The sequence below is a fragment of the Oncorhynchus gorbuscha genome, unplaced genomic scaffold, assembly GCF_021184085.1.
Source record: "Oncorhynchus gorbuscha isolate QuinsamMale2020 ecotype Even-year unplaced genomic scaffold, OgorEven_v1.0 Un_scaffold_1225, whole genome shotgun sequence".
Taxonomy (NCBI): Eukaryota; Metazoa; Chordata; class Actinopteri; order Salmoniformes; family Salmonidae; genus Oncorhynchus; species Oncorhynchus gorbuscha.
In genome coordinates, this window is record NW_025746065.1 from 65,858 (window position 1) to 83,305 (window position 17,448).

Below are 17,448 nucleotides of genomic sequence, written 5' to 3' on the forward strand. Positions count from 1 at the left end.
TCCTGTCTCACCCTACTCTGTGTTGATGGGGGTGAATGTACTATCCTGTCTCAACCCTACTCTGTGTTGATGGGGGGGTGAATGTACTATCCTGTCTCAACCCTACTCTGTGTTGATGGGGGTGAATGTACTATCCTGTCTCAACCCTACTCTGTGTTGATGGGGGTGAATGTACTATCCTGTCTCAACCCTACTCTGTGTTGATGGGGGTGAATGTACTATCCTGTCTCAACCCTACTCTGTGTTGATGGGGGGTGAATGTACTATCCTGTCTCAACCCTACTCTGTGTTGATGGGGGTGAATGTACTATCCTGTCTCAACCCTACTCTGTGTTGATGGGGGTGAATGTACTATCCTGTCTCAACCCTACTCTGTGTTGATGGGGGTGAATGTACTATCCTGTCTCAACCCTACTCTGTGTTGATGGGGGTGAATGTACTATCCTGTCTCAACCCTACTCTGGGGGTGAATGTACTATCCTGTCTCAACCCTACTCTGTGTTGATGGGGGTGAATGTACTATCCTGTCTCAACCCTACTCTGTGTTGACGGGGGTGAATGTACTATCCTGTCTCAACCCTACTCTGTGTTGATGGGGGTGAATGTACTATCCTGTCTCAACCCTACTCTGTGTTGATGGGGGTGAATGTACTATCCTGTCTCAACCCTACTCTGTGTTGATGGGGGTGAATGTACTATCCTGTCTCAACCCTACTCTGTGTTGATGGGGGTGAATGTACTATCCTGTCTCAACCCTACTCTGTGTTGATGGGGGTGAATGTACTATCCTGTCTCAACCCTACTCTGTGTTGATGGGGGTGAATGTACTATCCTGTCTCAACCCTACTCTGTGTTGATGGGGGTGAATGTACTATCCTGTCTCAACCCTACTCTGTGTTGATGGGGGTGAATGTACTATCCTGTCTCAACCCTACTCTGTGTTGATGGGGGTGAATGTACTATCCTGTCTCAACCCTACTCTGTGTTGATGGGGGTGAATGTACTATCCTGTCTCAACCCTACTCTGTGTTGATGGGGGTGAATGTACTATCCTGTCTCAACCCTACTCTGTGTTGATGGGGGTGAATGTACTATCCTGTCTCAACCCTACTCTGTGTTGATGGGGGTGAATGTACTATCCTGTCTCAACCCTACTCTGTGTTGATGGGGGGTGAATGTACTATCCTGTCTCAACCCTACTCTGTGTTGATGGGGGTGAATGTACTATCCTGTCTCAACCCTACTCTGTGTTGATGGGGGTGAATGTACTATCCTGTCTCAACCCTACTCTGTGTTGATGGGGGGTGAATGTACTATCCTGTCTCAACCCTACTCTGTGTTGATGGGGGTGAATGTACTATCCTGTCTCAACCCTACTCTGTGTTGATGGGGGTGAATGTACTATCCTGTCTCAACCCTACTCTGTGTTGATGGGGGTGAATGTACTATCCTGTCTCAACCCTACTCTGTGTTGATGGGGGTGAATGTACTATCCTGTCTCAACCCTACTCTGTGTTGACGGGGGTGAATGTACTATCCTGTCTCAACCCTACTCTGTGTTGATGGGGGTGAATGTACTATCCTGTCTCAACCCTACTCTGTGTTGATGGGGGGTGAATGTACTATCCTGTCTCAACCCTACTCTGTGTTGATGGGGGTGAATGTACTATCCTGTCTCAACCCTACTCTGTGTTGATGGGGGTGAATGTACTATCCTGTCTCAACCCTACTCTGTGTTGATGGGGGTGAATGTACTATCCTGTCTCAACCCTACTCTGTGTTGACGGGGGTGAATGTACTATCCTGTCTCAACCCTACTCTGTGTTGATGGGGGGTGAATGTACTATCCTGTCTCAACCCTATTCTGTGTTGATGGGGGGTGAATGTACTATCCTGTCTCAACCCTATTCTGTGTTGATGGGGGGTGAATGTACTATCCTGTCTCAACCCTATTCTGTGTTGACGGGGGGTGAATGTACTATCCTGTCTCAACCCTACTCTGTGTTGACGGGGGGTGAATGTACTATCCTGTCTCAACCCTACTCTGTGTTGATGGGGGTGAATGTACTATCCTGTCTCAACCCTACTCTGTGTTGACGGGGGGTGAATGTACTATCCTGTCTCAACCCTACTCTGTGTTGACGGGGGGTGAATGTACTATCCTGTCTCAACCCTACTCTGTGTTGACGGGGGGTGAATGTACTATCCTGTCTCACCCCTACTCTGTGTTGATGGGGGGTGAATGTACTATCCTGTCTCAACCCTACTCTGTGTTGATGGGAGGTGAATGTACTATCCTGTCTCAACCCTACTCTGTGTTGACGGGGGTGAATGTACTATCCTGTCTCAACCCTACTCTGTGTTGATGGGGGTGAATGTACTATCCTGTCTCAACCCTACTCTGTGTTGATGGGGGTGAATGTACTATCCTGTCTCAACCCTACTCTGTGTTGATGGGGGGTGAATGTACTATCCTGTCTCAACCCTACTCTGTGTTGATGGGAGGTGAATGTACTATCCTGTCTCAACCCTACTCTGTGTTGATGGGAGGTGAATGTACTATCCTGTCTCAACCCTACTCTGTGTTGATGGGGGGTGAATGTATGGGTGTTCATCTAACTCAGCCTGCCTCTCCGTCCATAATGATACAACATAATGGACAAATGTAACACTCTTATACAATAACGAGTAGATCAAAAGGACTGATGCAACGTTTTAAATTGGATGGGTAACATGTGCTGATGTGCGTGTGGGATTCGTTCATCATTAGTGTGGTTACAACACTTTCATCAACGTTGTTTAGAGGCCAGTTTCAGAGAGGAGTCCTCAGTGGGCCTTTACCACCATCTATCTGTCTGGAAATATGCATCACTCTTTCCCTCCCTCTACATTCCTATCTAACGACTCTGCTGTGCCCTGCAGGTTCCTGGCTCAAAACCACCCCCCCCCCCCTTTAACGACTCTGCTGTGCCCTGCAGGTTCCTGGCTCAACCCCCCCCTCTAACGACTCTGCTGTGCCCTGCAGGTTCCTGGCCCAAAACTGTCCCCACCCCCCTCTAACGACTCTGCTGTGTCCTGCAGGTTCCTGGCTCAACCCCCCCAGTACGATTCCTGCAGTCTAACTAACGCAGAAATAAATGGGCCAAAGTTTGTCTAATTGGAGTTGCTTGGATGTGTGTGTGTGTGTGTGTGTGTGTGTGTGTGTGTGTGTGTGTGTGTGTGTGTGTGTGTGTGTGTGTGTGTGTGTGTGTGTGTGTGTGTGTGTGTGTGTGTGTGTGTGTGTGTGTGTGTGTGTGTGTGTGTGTGTGTGTGTGTGTGCCTGTCTGTCTCTCTGTGTGTGTGTGTGTGCCTGTCTGTCTCTCTGTGTGTGTGTGTGTGCCTGTCTGTCTGTGTGTGTGTGTGTGCCTGTCTGTCTCTGTGTGTGTGTGTGCCTGTCTGTCTCTCTCTCGGTGTGTGTGTGCCTGTCTGTCTCTGTATGTGTGTGTGTGTGCCTGTCTGTCTCTCTCTCTCTCTGTGTGTGTGTGCCTGTCTGTCTCTCTGTGTGTGTGTGTGTGTGTGTGTGTGTGTGTGTGTGTGTGTGTGTGTGTGTGTGTGTGTGTGTGTGTGTGTGTGTGTGTGTGTGTGTGTGTGTGTGTGTGTGTGTGTGTGTGTGTGTGTGTGTGTGTGTGTGTGTGTGTGTGTGTGTGTGTGTGTGTGTGTAGAGATTGTATCATGCTGTATGAATCACTCGTAACATATCAATATTGAAGTAACACAAATCTGTATCTGTTGAACCCCCCCCCCCCGTTATTTTCCCCCGTTATTTTCCATTTTAACAACAGCCGTTAATTCTTTACGTTTAGATAAATATCAATGACCTATGCTCTCACAATACATAAAATAAAATGCTTGTTGCCAAGAAGATTTCAGAGACAATAGACAATAAGCTTTCCAATACAGTACAATTGCCAGGCTGTCAGCCCAGATTGGCTCGTTTTAGACTATGGCCTTAGGAGATCCCAGGTAAAACCCCAGCCTCTATCCTTCCAACGCTGATCTCATGGAGGGGAAACGTCCGTCTCTTTTCAAAGCCCCAGACGTGGCTGTTAACCCAATGCCCTTCGCTGCTTCCTCCAGTAGAGTCCAGAGAAGAGTTTGGGATTGTTCCAGACACCAGTCCATCTTGAAAGAACATGTTACAAAACAACCATAGACAATAACAATACTAAGACAACAAAAAGACAAAATGGTCCTTTGTCTTGTCTTGTCCTGTCATATCCTGTCCTGTCTTGTCCAGTCCTGTCATATCCTGTCCTGTCTTGTCCAGTCCTGGCTGGTCTTGTCCTGTCATATCCTGTCCTGTCTTGTCCAGTCCTGGCTGGTCTTGTCCTGTGCTGTCCTGTCATATCCTATCCTGTCTTGTCCAGTCCTGGCTGGTCTTGTCCTGTGCTGTCCTGTCATATCCTATCCTGTCTTGTCCAGTCCTGGCTGGTCTTGTCCTGTCCTGTCCTGTCTTGTCCAGTCCTGGCTGGTCTTGTCCTGTCTTGTCCAGTCCTGGCTGGTCTTGTCCTGTCCTGTCTTGTCCAGTCCTGGCTGGTCTTGTCCTGTCTTGTCTTGTCCAGTCCTGGCTGGTCTTGTCCTGTCCTGTCCTGTCCTGTCTTGTCCAGTCCTGGCTGGTCTTGTCCTGTCCTGTCCTGTCCTGTCTTGTCCAGTCCTGGCTGGTCTTGTCCTGTCCTGTCCTGTCTTGTCCAGTCCTGGCTGGTCTTGTCCTGTCCTGTCTTGTCCAGTCCTGGCTGGTCTTGTCCTGTCTTGTCTTGTCCAGTCCTGGCTGGTCTTGTCCTGTCCTGTCCTGTCTTGTCCAGTCCTGGCTGGTCTTGTCCTGTCCTGTCCTGTCCTGTCCTGTCTTGTCCAGTCCTGGCTGGTCTTGTCCTGTCCAGTCCTGGCTTGTCCAGTCCTGGCTGGTCTTGTCCTGTCCTGTCCTGTCCTGTCTTGTCCAGTCCTGGCTGGTCTTGTCCTGTCCTGTCTTGTCCAGTCCTGGCTGGTCTTGTCCTGTCTTGTCTTGTCCAGTCCTGGCTGGTATTGTCTTGTCCTGTCCTGTCCTGTCTTGTCCAGTCCTGGCTGGTCTTGTTCTGTGCTGTCTTGTTCGGTCATGTCCTGTCCTGGCTGGTCTTGTCCTGTCCGGTCCTGTCATATCCTGTCTGGACATGTCCTGTCCTGGCTGGTCTTGTCCTGTCTTGTCCAGTCCTGGCTGGTCTTGTCCTGTCCTGTCTTGTCCAGTCCTGGCTGGTCTTGTCCTGTCCTGTCTTGTCCAGTCCTGGCTGGTCTTGTCCTGTCTTGTCTTGTCCAGTCCTGGCTGGTCTTGTCCTGTCCTGTCCTGTCTTGTCCAGTCCTGGCTGGTCTTGTCCTGTCCTGTCTTGTCCAGTCCTGGCTGGTCTTGTCCTGTCCTGTCCTGTCTTGTCCAGTCCTGGCTGGTCTTGTCCTGTCCTGTCTTGTCCTGGCTGGTCTTGTCCTGTCTTGTCTTGTCCAGTCCTGGCTGGTCTTGTCCTGTCCTGTCTTGTCCAGTCCTGGCTGGTCTTGTCCTGTCCTGTCCTGTCTTGTCCAGTCCTGGCTGGTCTTGTCCTGTCCTGTCTTGTCCAGTCCTGGCTGGTCTTGTCCTGTCCTGTCCTGTCTTGTCCAGTCCTGGCTGGTCTTGTCCTGTCCTGTCTTGTCCAGTCCTGGCTGGTCTTGTCCTGTCTTGTCTTGTCCAGTCCTGGCTGGTATTGTCTTGTCCTGTCCTGTCCTGTCTTGTCCAGTCCTGGCTGGTCTTGTTCTGTGCTGTCTTGTTCGGTCATGTCCTGTCCTGGCTGGTCTTGTCCTGTCCGGTCCTGTCATATCCTGTCTGGACATGTCCTGTCCTGGCTGGTCTTGTCCTGTCTTGTCCAGTCCTGGCTGGTCTTGTCCTGTCATATCCTGTCTGGACATGTCCTGTCCTGGCTGGTCTTGTCCTGTCATATCCTGTCTGGACATGTCCTGTCCTGGCTGGTCTTGTCCTGTCATATCCTGTCTGGACATGTCCTGTCCTGTCCTGTCTTATCCAGTCCTGGCTGGTCTTGTCCTGTGCTGTCAGCCACTGAGAGAAGTTGTTTATTAAATCAGGCAGTCGATGAGATCAGCTCACCATCTCAGAGGATTATCAACACCATGTTCTCCCTAAGGGCCCGATTCAGACTGAGGGAAATGTACACCATGTTCTCCCTAAGGGCCTGATTCAGACTGAGGGAAATGTACACCATGTTCTCCCTAAGGGCCTGATTCAGACTGAGGAAATGTACACCATGTTCTCCCTAAGGGCCTGATTCAGACTGAGGGAAATGTACACCATGTTCTCCCTAAGGGCCCGATTCAGACTGAGGGAAATGTACACCATGTTCTCCCTAAGGGCCCGATTCAGACTGAGGAAATGTACACCATTCCTACACACGCTTTTCCTAAGCACTTCTCAGTAGTTGGTATTCAGACATACCTGATGCAGGTGTGTAAACGGGCTTTGGTCCCCTTGTACACGTTGAATACATTTTATTCAACTGCTGAAAAACCCTCCCACCTTCTGGCCAATAGATTTATTCTGTAAAGTTTTAAATTCATTAGGGTTTTAAGTACATTAATCTAAAGCCACCCCTTTAATGTTTGTGTACCATTTAATGAGAATTTTCTCGACAGACTCACTAGAATATATGGAGAGAAAGAGTTAATTTAGAATATTAGCGATCAATTAAAGAAAGCCATGTAAATGGAAGTACGGGCATATTCATCTCCTTTTCAGCACCGATTGGTACATAAAAAAATACTCTGCTCTTGTATATTATGTAGGCTTAGGAAAGTATCTATGAATAATAATTTAAAAAACTACACGCTACATATTTACACGCTAAAGATACTGGTGAATCATAAACACAGTGATTTGATTCAACCTACATGGTTCAAGCCATGAAATATTGGAAGATGAGATACTGGTGAATCAAAAACACAGTGATTTGATTCAACCTACATGGTTCAAGCCATGAAATATTGGACGGTGAGATAAGTGTCCAATAATGGGGTTTGAACATTAGTCCTATAAAATGTACCCTGATCCTGGTGAACCGTGCTGCCAGGCTCCAGGTTTAAACGGCTACGTTCAGTCAGCTTTCCGTGATTGATCCAAGAGGCTACATGTCCCAAATTATGGCACCTTGTTTCTCTATATAGTGCACTACTTGGCACCTTGTTTCTCTATATAGTGCACTACTTGGCACCTTGTTTCTCTCTATAGTGCACTACTTGGCACCTTTTTTCTCTATATAGTGCGCTACTTGGCACCTTGTTTCTCTACATAGTAGTGGATAAGGATCTTTATCAGTAGTGGATAAGGATCTTTCTCAGTAGTGGATAAGGATCTTTATCAGTAGTGGATAAGGATCTCATCTTTATCAGTAGTGGATAAGGATCTCACCTTTATCAGTAGTGGATAAGGATCTCATCTTTATCAGTAGTGGATAAGGATCTCACCTTTATCAGTAGTGGATAAGGATCTCACCTTTATCAGTAGTGGATAAGGATCCTTTATCAGTAGTGGATAAGGATCTCATCTTTATCAGTAGTGGATAAGGATCCTTTATCAGTGGTGGATAAGGATCTCACCTTTATCAGTAGTGGATAAGGATCTTTACCAGTAGTGGATAAGGATCCTTTACCAGTAGTGGATAAGGATCTTTACCAGTAGTGGATAAGGATCTTTACCAGTAGTGGATAAGGATCTTTACCAGTGGTGGATAAGGATCTTTACCAGTAGTGGATAAGGATCTTTACCAGTAGTGGATAAGGATCTTTACCAGTAGTGGATAAGGATCCTTTACCAGTAGTGGATAAGGATCTCACCTTTACCAGTAGTGGATAAGGATCTTTACCAGTAGTGGATAAGGATCTTTACCAGTAGTGGATAAGGATCTTTACCAGTAGTGGATAAGGATATTTATCAGTAGTGGATAAGGATCCTTTATCAGTAGTGGATAAGGATCTTTATCAGTAGTGGATAAGGATCTTTACCAGTAATGGATAAGGATCTCATCTTTATCAGTAGTGGATAAGGATCTCACCTTTATCAGTAGTGGATAAGGATCTCACCTTTATCAGTAGTGGATAAGGATCTCACCTTTCTCAGTAGTGGATAAGGATCTCACCTTTATCAGTAGTGGATAAGAATCCTTTATCAGTAGTGGATAAGGATATCACCGTTATCAGTAGTGGATAAGGATCTTATCTTTATCAGTAGTGGATAAGGATCTTATCTTTATCAGTAGTGGATAAGGATCCTTTATCAGTAGTGGATAAGGATCTTTATCAGTAGTGGATAAGGATCTGTATCAGTAGTGGATAAGGATCTCATCTTTACCAGTAGTGGATAAGGATCTTTACCAGTAGTGGATAAGGATCTTTACCAGTAGTGGATGAGGATCTTTACCAGTAGTGGATAAGGATCTTTATCAGTAGTGGATAAGGATCTTTACCAGTAGTGGATAAGGATCTCATCTTTATCAGTAGTGGATAAGGATCTTTATCAGTAGTGGATAAGGATCCTTTATCAGTAGTGGATAAGGATCTTATCTTTATCAGTAGTGGATAAGGATCTCACCTTTATCAGTAGTGGATAAGGATCTTTCTCAGTAGTGGATAAGGATCTCACCTTTATCAGTAGTGGATAAGGATCTCACCTTTATCAGTAGTGGATAAGGATCTCACCTTTATCAGTAGTGGATGGATCTCATCTTTATCAGTAGTGGGATCTCACCTTTATCAGTAGTTAAGGATCAGTAGTGGATAAGGATCTCACCTTTATCAGTAGTGGATAAGGATCTCACCTTTATCAGTAGTGGATAAGGATCTTTTATCAGTAGTGGATGGATCTCACCTTTATCAGTAGTGGATAAGAATCTCACCTTTATCAGTAGTGGATAAGGATCTCACCTTTATCAGTAGTGGATAAGGATCCTTTCTCAGTAGTGGATAAGGATCTCATCTTTATCAGTAGTGGATAAGGATCTCACCTTTATCAGTAGTGGATAAGAATCCTTTATCAGTAGTGGATAAGGATCTCACCATTATCAGTAGTGGATAAGGATCTTATCTTTATCAGTAGTGGATAAGAATCCTTTATCAGTAGTGGATAAGGATCTCACCTTTATCAGTAGTGGATAAGAATCCTTTATCAGTAGTGGATAAGGATATCACCGTTATCAGTAGTGGATAAGGATCTCAACTTTATCAGTAGTGGATAAGGATCTTATCTTTATCAGTAGTGGATAAGGATCCTTTATCAGTAGTGGATAAGGATCTTTATCAGTAGTGGATAAGGATCTGTATCAGTAGTGGATAAGGATCTCATCTTTACCAGTAGTGGATAAGGATCTTTACCAGTAGTGGATAAGGATCTTTACCAGTAGTGGATGAGGATCTTTACCAGTAGTGGATAAGGATCTTTACCAGTAGTGGATAAGGATCTTTACCAGTGGTGGATAAGGATCTTTATCAGTAGTGGATAAGGATCCTTTATCAGTAGTGGATAAGGATCCTTTATCAGTAGTGGATAAGGATCTTTATCAGTAGTGGATAAGGATCTTTATCAGTAGTGGATAAGGATCTCATCTTTATCAGTAGTGGATAAGGATCTCACCTTTATCAGTAGTGGATAAGGATCTTATCTTTATCAGTAGTGGATAAGGATCTTACCGCTATCAGTAGTGGATAAGGATCTCACCTTTATCAGTAGTGGATAAGGATCTCATCTTTACCAGTAGTGGATACGGATCTCATCTTTATCAGTAGTGGATAAGGATCTCACCTTTATCAGTAGTGGATAAGGATCTCACCTTTATCAGTAGTGGATAAGGATCTCACCTTTCTCAGTAGTGGATAAGGATCTCACCTTTATCAGTAGTGGATAAGGATCTCACCTTTATCAGTAGTGGATAAGGATCTCACCTTTATCAGTAGTGGATAAGGATCTTTCTCAGTAGTGGATCAGGATCTCACCTTTATCAGTAGTGGATAAGGATCTCACCTTTATCAGTAGTGCATAAGGATCTCATCTTTATCAGTAGTGGATAAGGATCTTTATCAGTAGTGGATAAGGATCCTTTATCAGTAGTGGATAAGGATCTTATCTTTATCAGTAGTGGATAAGGATCTCACCTTTATCAGTAGTGGATAAGGATCTTTCTCAGTAGTGGATAAGGATCTCACCTTTATCAGTAGTGGATAAGGATCTCACCTTTATCAGTAGTGGATAAGGATCTCACCTTTATCAGTAGTGGATAAGGATCTTTCTCAGTAGTGGATAAGGATCTCACCTTTATCAGTAGTGGATAAGGATCTCACCTTTATCAGTAGTGGATAAGGATCTCACCTTTATCAGTAGTGGATAAGGATCTCATCTTTATCAGTAGTGGATAAGGATCTCACCTTTATCAGTAGTGGATAAGGATCTCACCTTTATCAGTAGTGGATAAGGATCCTTTATCAGTGGTGGATAAGGATCTTATCTTTATCAGTAGTGGATAAGGATCTCATCTTTATCAGTAGTGGATAAGGATCTCACCTTTATCAGTAGTGGATAAGAATCCTTTATCAGTAGTGGATAAGGATCTCACCGTTATCAGTAGTGGATAAGGATCTTATCTTTATCAGTAGTGGATAAGAATCCTTTATCAGTAGTGGATAAGGATCTCACCTTTATCAGTAGTGGATAAGAATCCTTTATCAGTAGTGGATAAGGATATCACCGTTATCGGTAGTGGATAAGGATCTCAACTTTATCAGTAGTGGATAAGGATCTTATCTTTATCAGTAGTGGATAAGGATCTTATCTTTATCAGTAGTGGATAAGGATCCTTTATCAGTAGTGGATAAGGATCTTTATCAGTAGTGGATAAGGATCTGTATCAGTAGTGGATAAGGATCTCATCTTTACCAGTAGTGGATAAGGATCTTTACCAGTAGTGGATAAGGATCTTTACCAGTAGTGGATGAGGATCTTTACCAGTAGTGGATAAGGATCTTTACCAGTAGTGGATAAGGATCTTTACCAGTGGTGGATAAGGATCTTTATCAGTAGTGGATAAGGATCCTTTATCAGTAGTGGATAAGGATCCTTTATCAGTAGTGGATAAGGATCTTTATCAGTAGTGGATAAGGATCTTTATCAGTAGTGGATAAGGATCTCATCTTTATCAGTAGTGGATAAGGATCTCACCTTTATCAGTAGTGGATAAGGATCTTATCTTTATCAGTAGTGGATAAGGATCTTACCGCTATCAGTAGTGGATAAGGATCTCACCTTTATCAGTAGTGGATAAGGATCTCATCTTTACCAGTAGTGGATAAGGATCTCATCTTTATCAGTAGTGGATAAGGATCTCACCTTTATCAGTAGTGGATAAGGATCTTTCTCAGTAGTGGATAAGGATCTCACATTTATCAGTAGTGGATAAGGATCTCACCTTTATCAGTAGTGGATAAGGATCTCACCTTTCTCAGTAGTGGATAAGGATCTCACCTTTATCAGTAGTGGATAAGGATCTCACCTTTATCAGTAGTGGATAAGGATCTTATCTTTATCAGTAGTGGATAAGGATCTCACCTTTATCAGTAGTGGATAAGGATCTCACCTTTATCAGTAGTGGATAAGGATCTCACCTTTATCAGTAGTGGATAAGGATCTCACCTTTATCAGTAGTGGATAAGGATCTCACCTTTATCAGTAGTGGATAAGGATCTTATCTTTATCAGTAGTGGATACGGATCTCACCTTTATCAGTAGTGGATAAGGATCTCACCTTTATCAGTAGTGGATAAGGATCTTATCTTTATCAGTAGTGGATAAGGATCTCACCTTTATCAGTAGTGGATAAGGATCTTATCTTTATCAGTAGTGGATAAGGATCTCACCTTTATCAGTAGTGGATAAGGATCTTATCTTTATCAGTAGTGGATAAGGATCTCACCTTTATCAGTAGTGGATAAGGATCTTATCTTTATCAGTAGTGGATAAGGATCTCACCTGTATCAGTAGTGGATAAGGATCTCATCTTTATCAGTAGTGGATAAGGATCTCGCCGTTATCAGTAGTGGATAAGGATCTCACCTTTACCAGTAGTGGATAAGGATCTCACCTTTACCAGTAGTGGATAAGGATCTTATCTTTACCAGTAGTGGATAAGGATCTTTCTCAGTAGTGGATCAGGATCTCACCTTTATCAGTAGTGGATAAGGATCTTTACCAGTAGTGGATAAGGATCTTTACCAGTAGTGGATAAGGATCTTTACCAGTAGTGAATAAGGATCTTTACCAGTAGTGGATAAGGATCTTATCTTCACCAGTAGTGGATAAGGATCTTTACCAGTAGTGGATAAGGATCTTTACCAGTAGTGGATAAGGATCTCATCTTACCAGTAGTGGATAAGGATCTTATCTTTATCAGTAGTGGATAAGGATCTTTACCAGTAGTGGATAAGGATCTTATCTTCACCAGTAGTGGATAAGGATCTTTACCAGTAGTGGATAAGGATCTTTACCAGTAGTGGATAAGGATCTCATCTTACCAGTAGTGGATAAGGATCTTATCTTTATCAGTAGTGGATAAGGATCTTTACCAGTAGTGGATAAGGATCTTATCTTTACAAGTAGTGGATAAGGATCTTATCTTTATCAGTAGTGGATAAGGATCTTTACCGGCAGTGGATAAGGATCTTATCTTTATCAGTAGTGGATAAGGATCTTTACCAGTAGTGGATAAGGATAAGAACACTCGGCCCAATCAATAAAATAATCTGATTTCCAGTCACTTCAATGTGTCAAGAGGTGACATCAACAACAGCATGAAGTCAGTCGTGTAAGTTAGTTCCAGAAGTCAGTAGTGTGTCGCTCTGTAGTGACATTCATTCATCATGTATGCAGCTGGGGACGTTCTGATTGGCTTAACCTTCAGTGGTGCGAGGATCGAGTCTTGAGGGATCCCTATGAGAACCATATTTTAATGCCCTGTAAGCAGCAAAGCCTCGAAAGTCTCTCTAACTAACAAGACAGTGCAATGGGCCCGGCCCGGTTCCAGGCAAAGTGATGTCATATTGTTTAATTAGTGGAGATTGAGGACCTCACTCATCTCGGTTTTGCTGGAATCCATTCTGCCTGAGGTGACAAGAGGAAGTGGAATGAATTAACATTTAAAACGATGAATGTCAGAGAAACATTTAGACAAATAACAATACTGCTACCTGTCAGATCCCCTCCCTCCCTCCCTCCCTCCCTCCCTCCCTCCTCCCTCCCTCCCTCCCTCCCTCCCTCCCTCCCTCCCTCCCTCCCTCCCTCCCTCCCTCCCTCCCTCCCTCCCTCCCTCCCTAGCCCTCCCTCCCTAGCTCCCTCCCTAGCTCCCTCCCTCCCTCCCTCCCTAGCTCCCTCCCTCCCCCCTCCCTCCCTCCCCTCCCTCCCTCCCTCCACATTACATTTTTTATCATAGAACACGTCATTAACCAGTAGGATGACAGACCTAATTGGAGAAGAATGGAAATGATTTATGTTTCTGTCTGTTATTGTATCACATCTAGGCAATCAGAATGTGTTATTCCCAAATCAAACCCTTTCCCCTATATAGTACACTACTTTAGACGAGGACCAAATGGAACCCTTTTCCCTATATATATAGTACACTACTTTAGACGAGGACCAAATGGAACCCTTTCCCTATATATATAGTGCACTACTGTTGACCAGGACCAAATGGAACCCTTTTCCCTATATATATAGTACACTACTTTAGACGAGGACCAAATGGAACCCTTTCCCTATATATATAGTGCACTACTTTAGACCAGGACTAAAATGGAACCCTTTTCCCTATATATACAGTGCACTACTTTAGACCAGGACCAAATGGAACCCTTTTCCCTATATATATAGTGCACTACTTTAGACCAGGACCAAATGGAACCCTTTTCCCTATATATATAGTGCACTACTTTAGACCAGGACCAAATGGAACCCTTTTCCCTATATATATATAGTGCACTACTTTAGACCAGGACCAAATGGAACCCTTTTCCCTATATATATATATATATATATAGTGCACTACTTTAGGCCAGGACCAAATGGAACCCTTTTCCCTATATATATATATATATATATATATATATATATATATATATATATATATATATATATATATATATATATATATAGTGCACTACTTTAGACCAGGACCAAATGGAACCCCTTTCCCTATATATATAGTGCACTACTTTAGACCAGGACCAAATGGAACCCTTTTCCCTATATATATAGTGCACTACTTTAGACCAGGACCAAATGGAACCCTTTTCCCTATATATATATATATATATATAGTGCACTACTTTAGGCCAGGACCCAATGGAACCATTTTCCCCATATATATATATATAGTGCACTACTTTAGGTCAGGACCAAATGGAACCCCTTTCCCTATATATATAGTGCACTACTTTAGACCAGGACCAAATGGAACCCTTTTCCCTATATATATAGTGCACTACTTTAGACCAGGCCCAAATGGAACCCTTTTCCCTATGTCTACTTTTTTATTGACTTTGACAAGATACGGAGGGGCCTTCTTTACTTCACAAAGAGAAAAGACTTGACCATTATGAACATACACTTTATGGACTAAGAAGAAGGCAAAACAAAAACATTATGATAAGAGGAAATAAAACACTATGATGAGAGGAAATAAAACACTATGATAAGAGGAAATACTACACTATGATAAGAGGAAATACAACACTATGATAAGAGGAAATACAACACTATGATAAGAGGAAATACAACACTATGATAAGAGGAAATACAACACTATGATAAGAGGAAATACAACACTATGATAAGAGGAAATACAACACTATGATAAGAGGAAATAAACACTAACTGATAAGAGGAAATACAACACTATGATAAGAGGAAATACAACACTATGATAAGAGGAAATACAACACTATGATAAGAGGAAATAAAACACTATGATAAGAGGAAATACAACACTATGATAAGAGGAAATACAACACTATGATAAGAGGAAGTTAAACACTAACTGATAAGAGGAAATAAAACACTAACTGATAAGAGGAAATAAAACACTATGATAAGAGGAAATACAACACTATGATAAGAGGAAATACAACACTGACTGATAAGAGGAACTACAACACTATGATAAGAGGAAATACAACACTGACTGATAAGAGGAACTACAACACTATGATAAGAGGAAATACAACACTATGATAAGAGGAAATACAACACTATGATAAGAGGAAATACAACACTGACTGATAAGAGGAACTACAACACTATGATAAGAGGAAATACAACACTATGATAAGAGGAAATACAACACTGACTGATAAGAGGAAATACAACACTATGATAAGAGGAAATACAACACTAACTGATAAGAGGAACTACAACACTATGATAAGAGGAAATAAAACACTATGATAAGAGGAAATAAAACACTAACTGATAAGAGGAAATACAACACTATGATAAGAGGAAATGCAACACTGACTGATAAAAGGAAATAAAACACTATGATAAGAGGAAATACAACACTATGATAGGAGGAAATAGAACACTATGATAAGAGGAAATACAACACTATGATAAGAGGAAATACAACACTATGATAAGAGGAAATGCAACACTGACTGATAAAAGGAAATAAAACACTATGATAAGAGGAAATACAACACTATGATAGGAGGAAATAGAACACTATGATAAGAGGAAATACAACACTATGATAAGAGGAAATACAACACTATGATAAGAGGAAATACAACACTATGATAAGAGGAAATACAACACTATGATAACAGGAAATACAACACTAACTGATAAGAGGAAATACAACACTAACTGATAACAGGAAGTTAAACACTAACTGATAACAGGAAGTTAAACACTAACTGATAACAGGAAGTTAAACACTAACTGATAACAGGAAGTTAAACACTAACTGATAACAGGAAGTTAAACACTAACTGATAACAGGAAGTTAAACACTAACTGATAACAGGAAGTTAAACACTAACTGATAACAGGAAGTTAAACACTAACTGATAACAGGAAGTTAAACACTAACTGATAACAGGAAGTTAAACACTAACTGATAACAGGAAGTGAAACACTAACTGATAACAGGAAGTTAAACAAGTGCATACATAGTCGATGACACGTTGGGGTAAAGTGTTCCCCAATTCCCAGTAGTGCTTGTTGTTTCTATATTTGTTTACTATAACACTATGATAAGAGGAAATACAACACAGTAGTGATGATAAGAAGAAGTTAAACATTAACTGATAACAGGAAGTTAAACAAGTGTTCCCCAATTCCCAGTAGTGCTTGTTGTTTCTATATTTGTTTATCTGCCAGTATTTTCTCTATCAAATATGCCCTCGTAGTATCAACAAGCCTTCTGGACATAGTTAAGGGGACGCTAGTTAATGTATTACTGTACGACTCTGCATGGGGATTTGTATTGATGAGGATATGTGCATAATAATTGGTTAAAGAGTAGGAAGCTAGTTCAATAGTGACTCCATCCATATAAAATGTGCGTACACTCTACCACATCTTTCTCAACACTACAGAGATGACCACGACCGCAGGGCCACAGCCACAAACGGATGGTCATTGACACCATATCCCCTTCCTGTTTGGTTCCTTACATACACCTACCTTGCCAAAAGTATGTGGACACCTGCTCATTGACAATCTCCTTCCAAAATCATTGCCGTTAATATGGAGTTGGTCCCCCCTTTGCTGCTATAACAGCCTCCACTCTTCTGGGAAGGCTTTCCACTAGATGTTGGAACATTGCTGCGGGGACTTGCTTCCATTCAGCCACAAGAGCATTAGTAAGGTCGGGTACTGATATTGGGTGATTAGGCCTGGCTCGCAGTCGACGTTCCAATTCATCCCAAAGGTCTTCGATGTGGTTGAGGTCAGGGCACTTTGCAGGCCAGTCAAGTTCTTCCACACGGATCTCGACAAACCATTTCTGTATGGACCTCGCTTTGTGCAGGGGGGCATTGTCATGCTGAAACAGGAAAGGGCCTTCCCCAAACTGTTGCCACAAAGTTGGAAGCACAGAATCATCTAGAATGTCATTGAATGTGGTTGCGTTAAGGTTTCCCTTCACTGGAACTAAGGAGCCTGAACCTTGAAAAATAGCCCCAGACCATTATTCCTCCTCCACCAATCTTTACAGTTGGTGCTATGGATTGGGGCAGGTAGCGTTCTCCTGGCACCCAGGAGCATCTTAGGCTTGTGTTCGGCTGCTCGGCCATGGACACCCATTTCATGAAGCTCCCAATTATCAGTTTTGGTGCTGACGTTGCTTCCAGAGGCAGTTTGGAACTCCA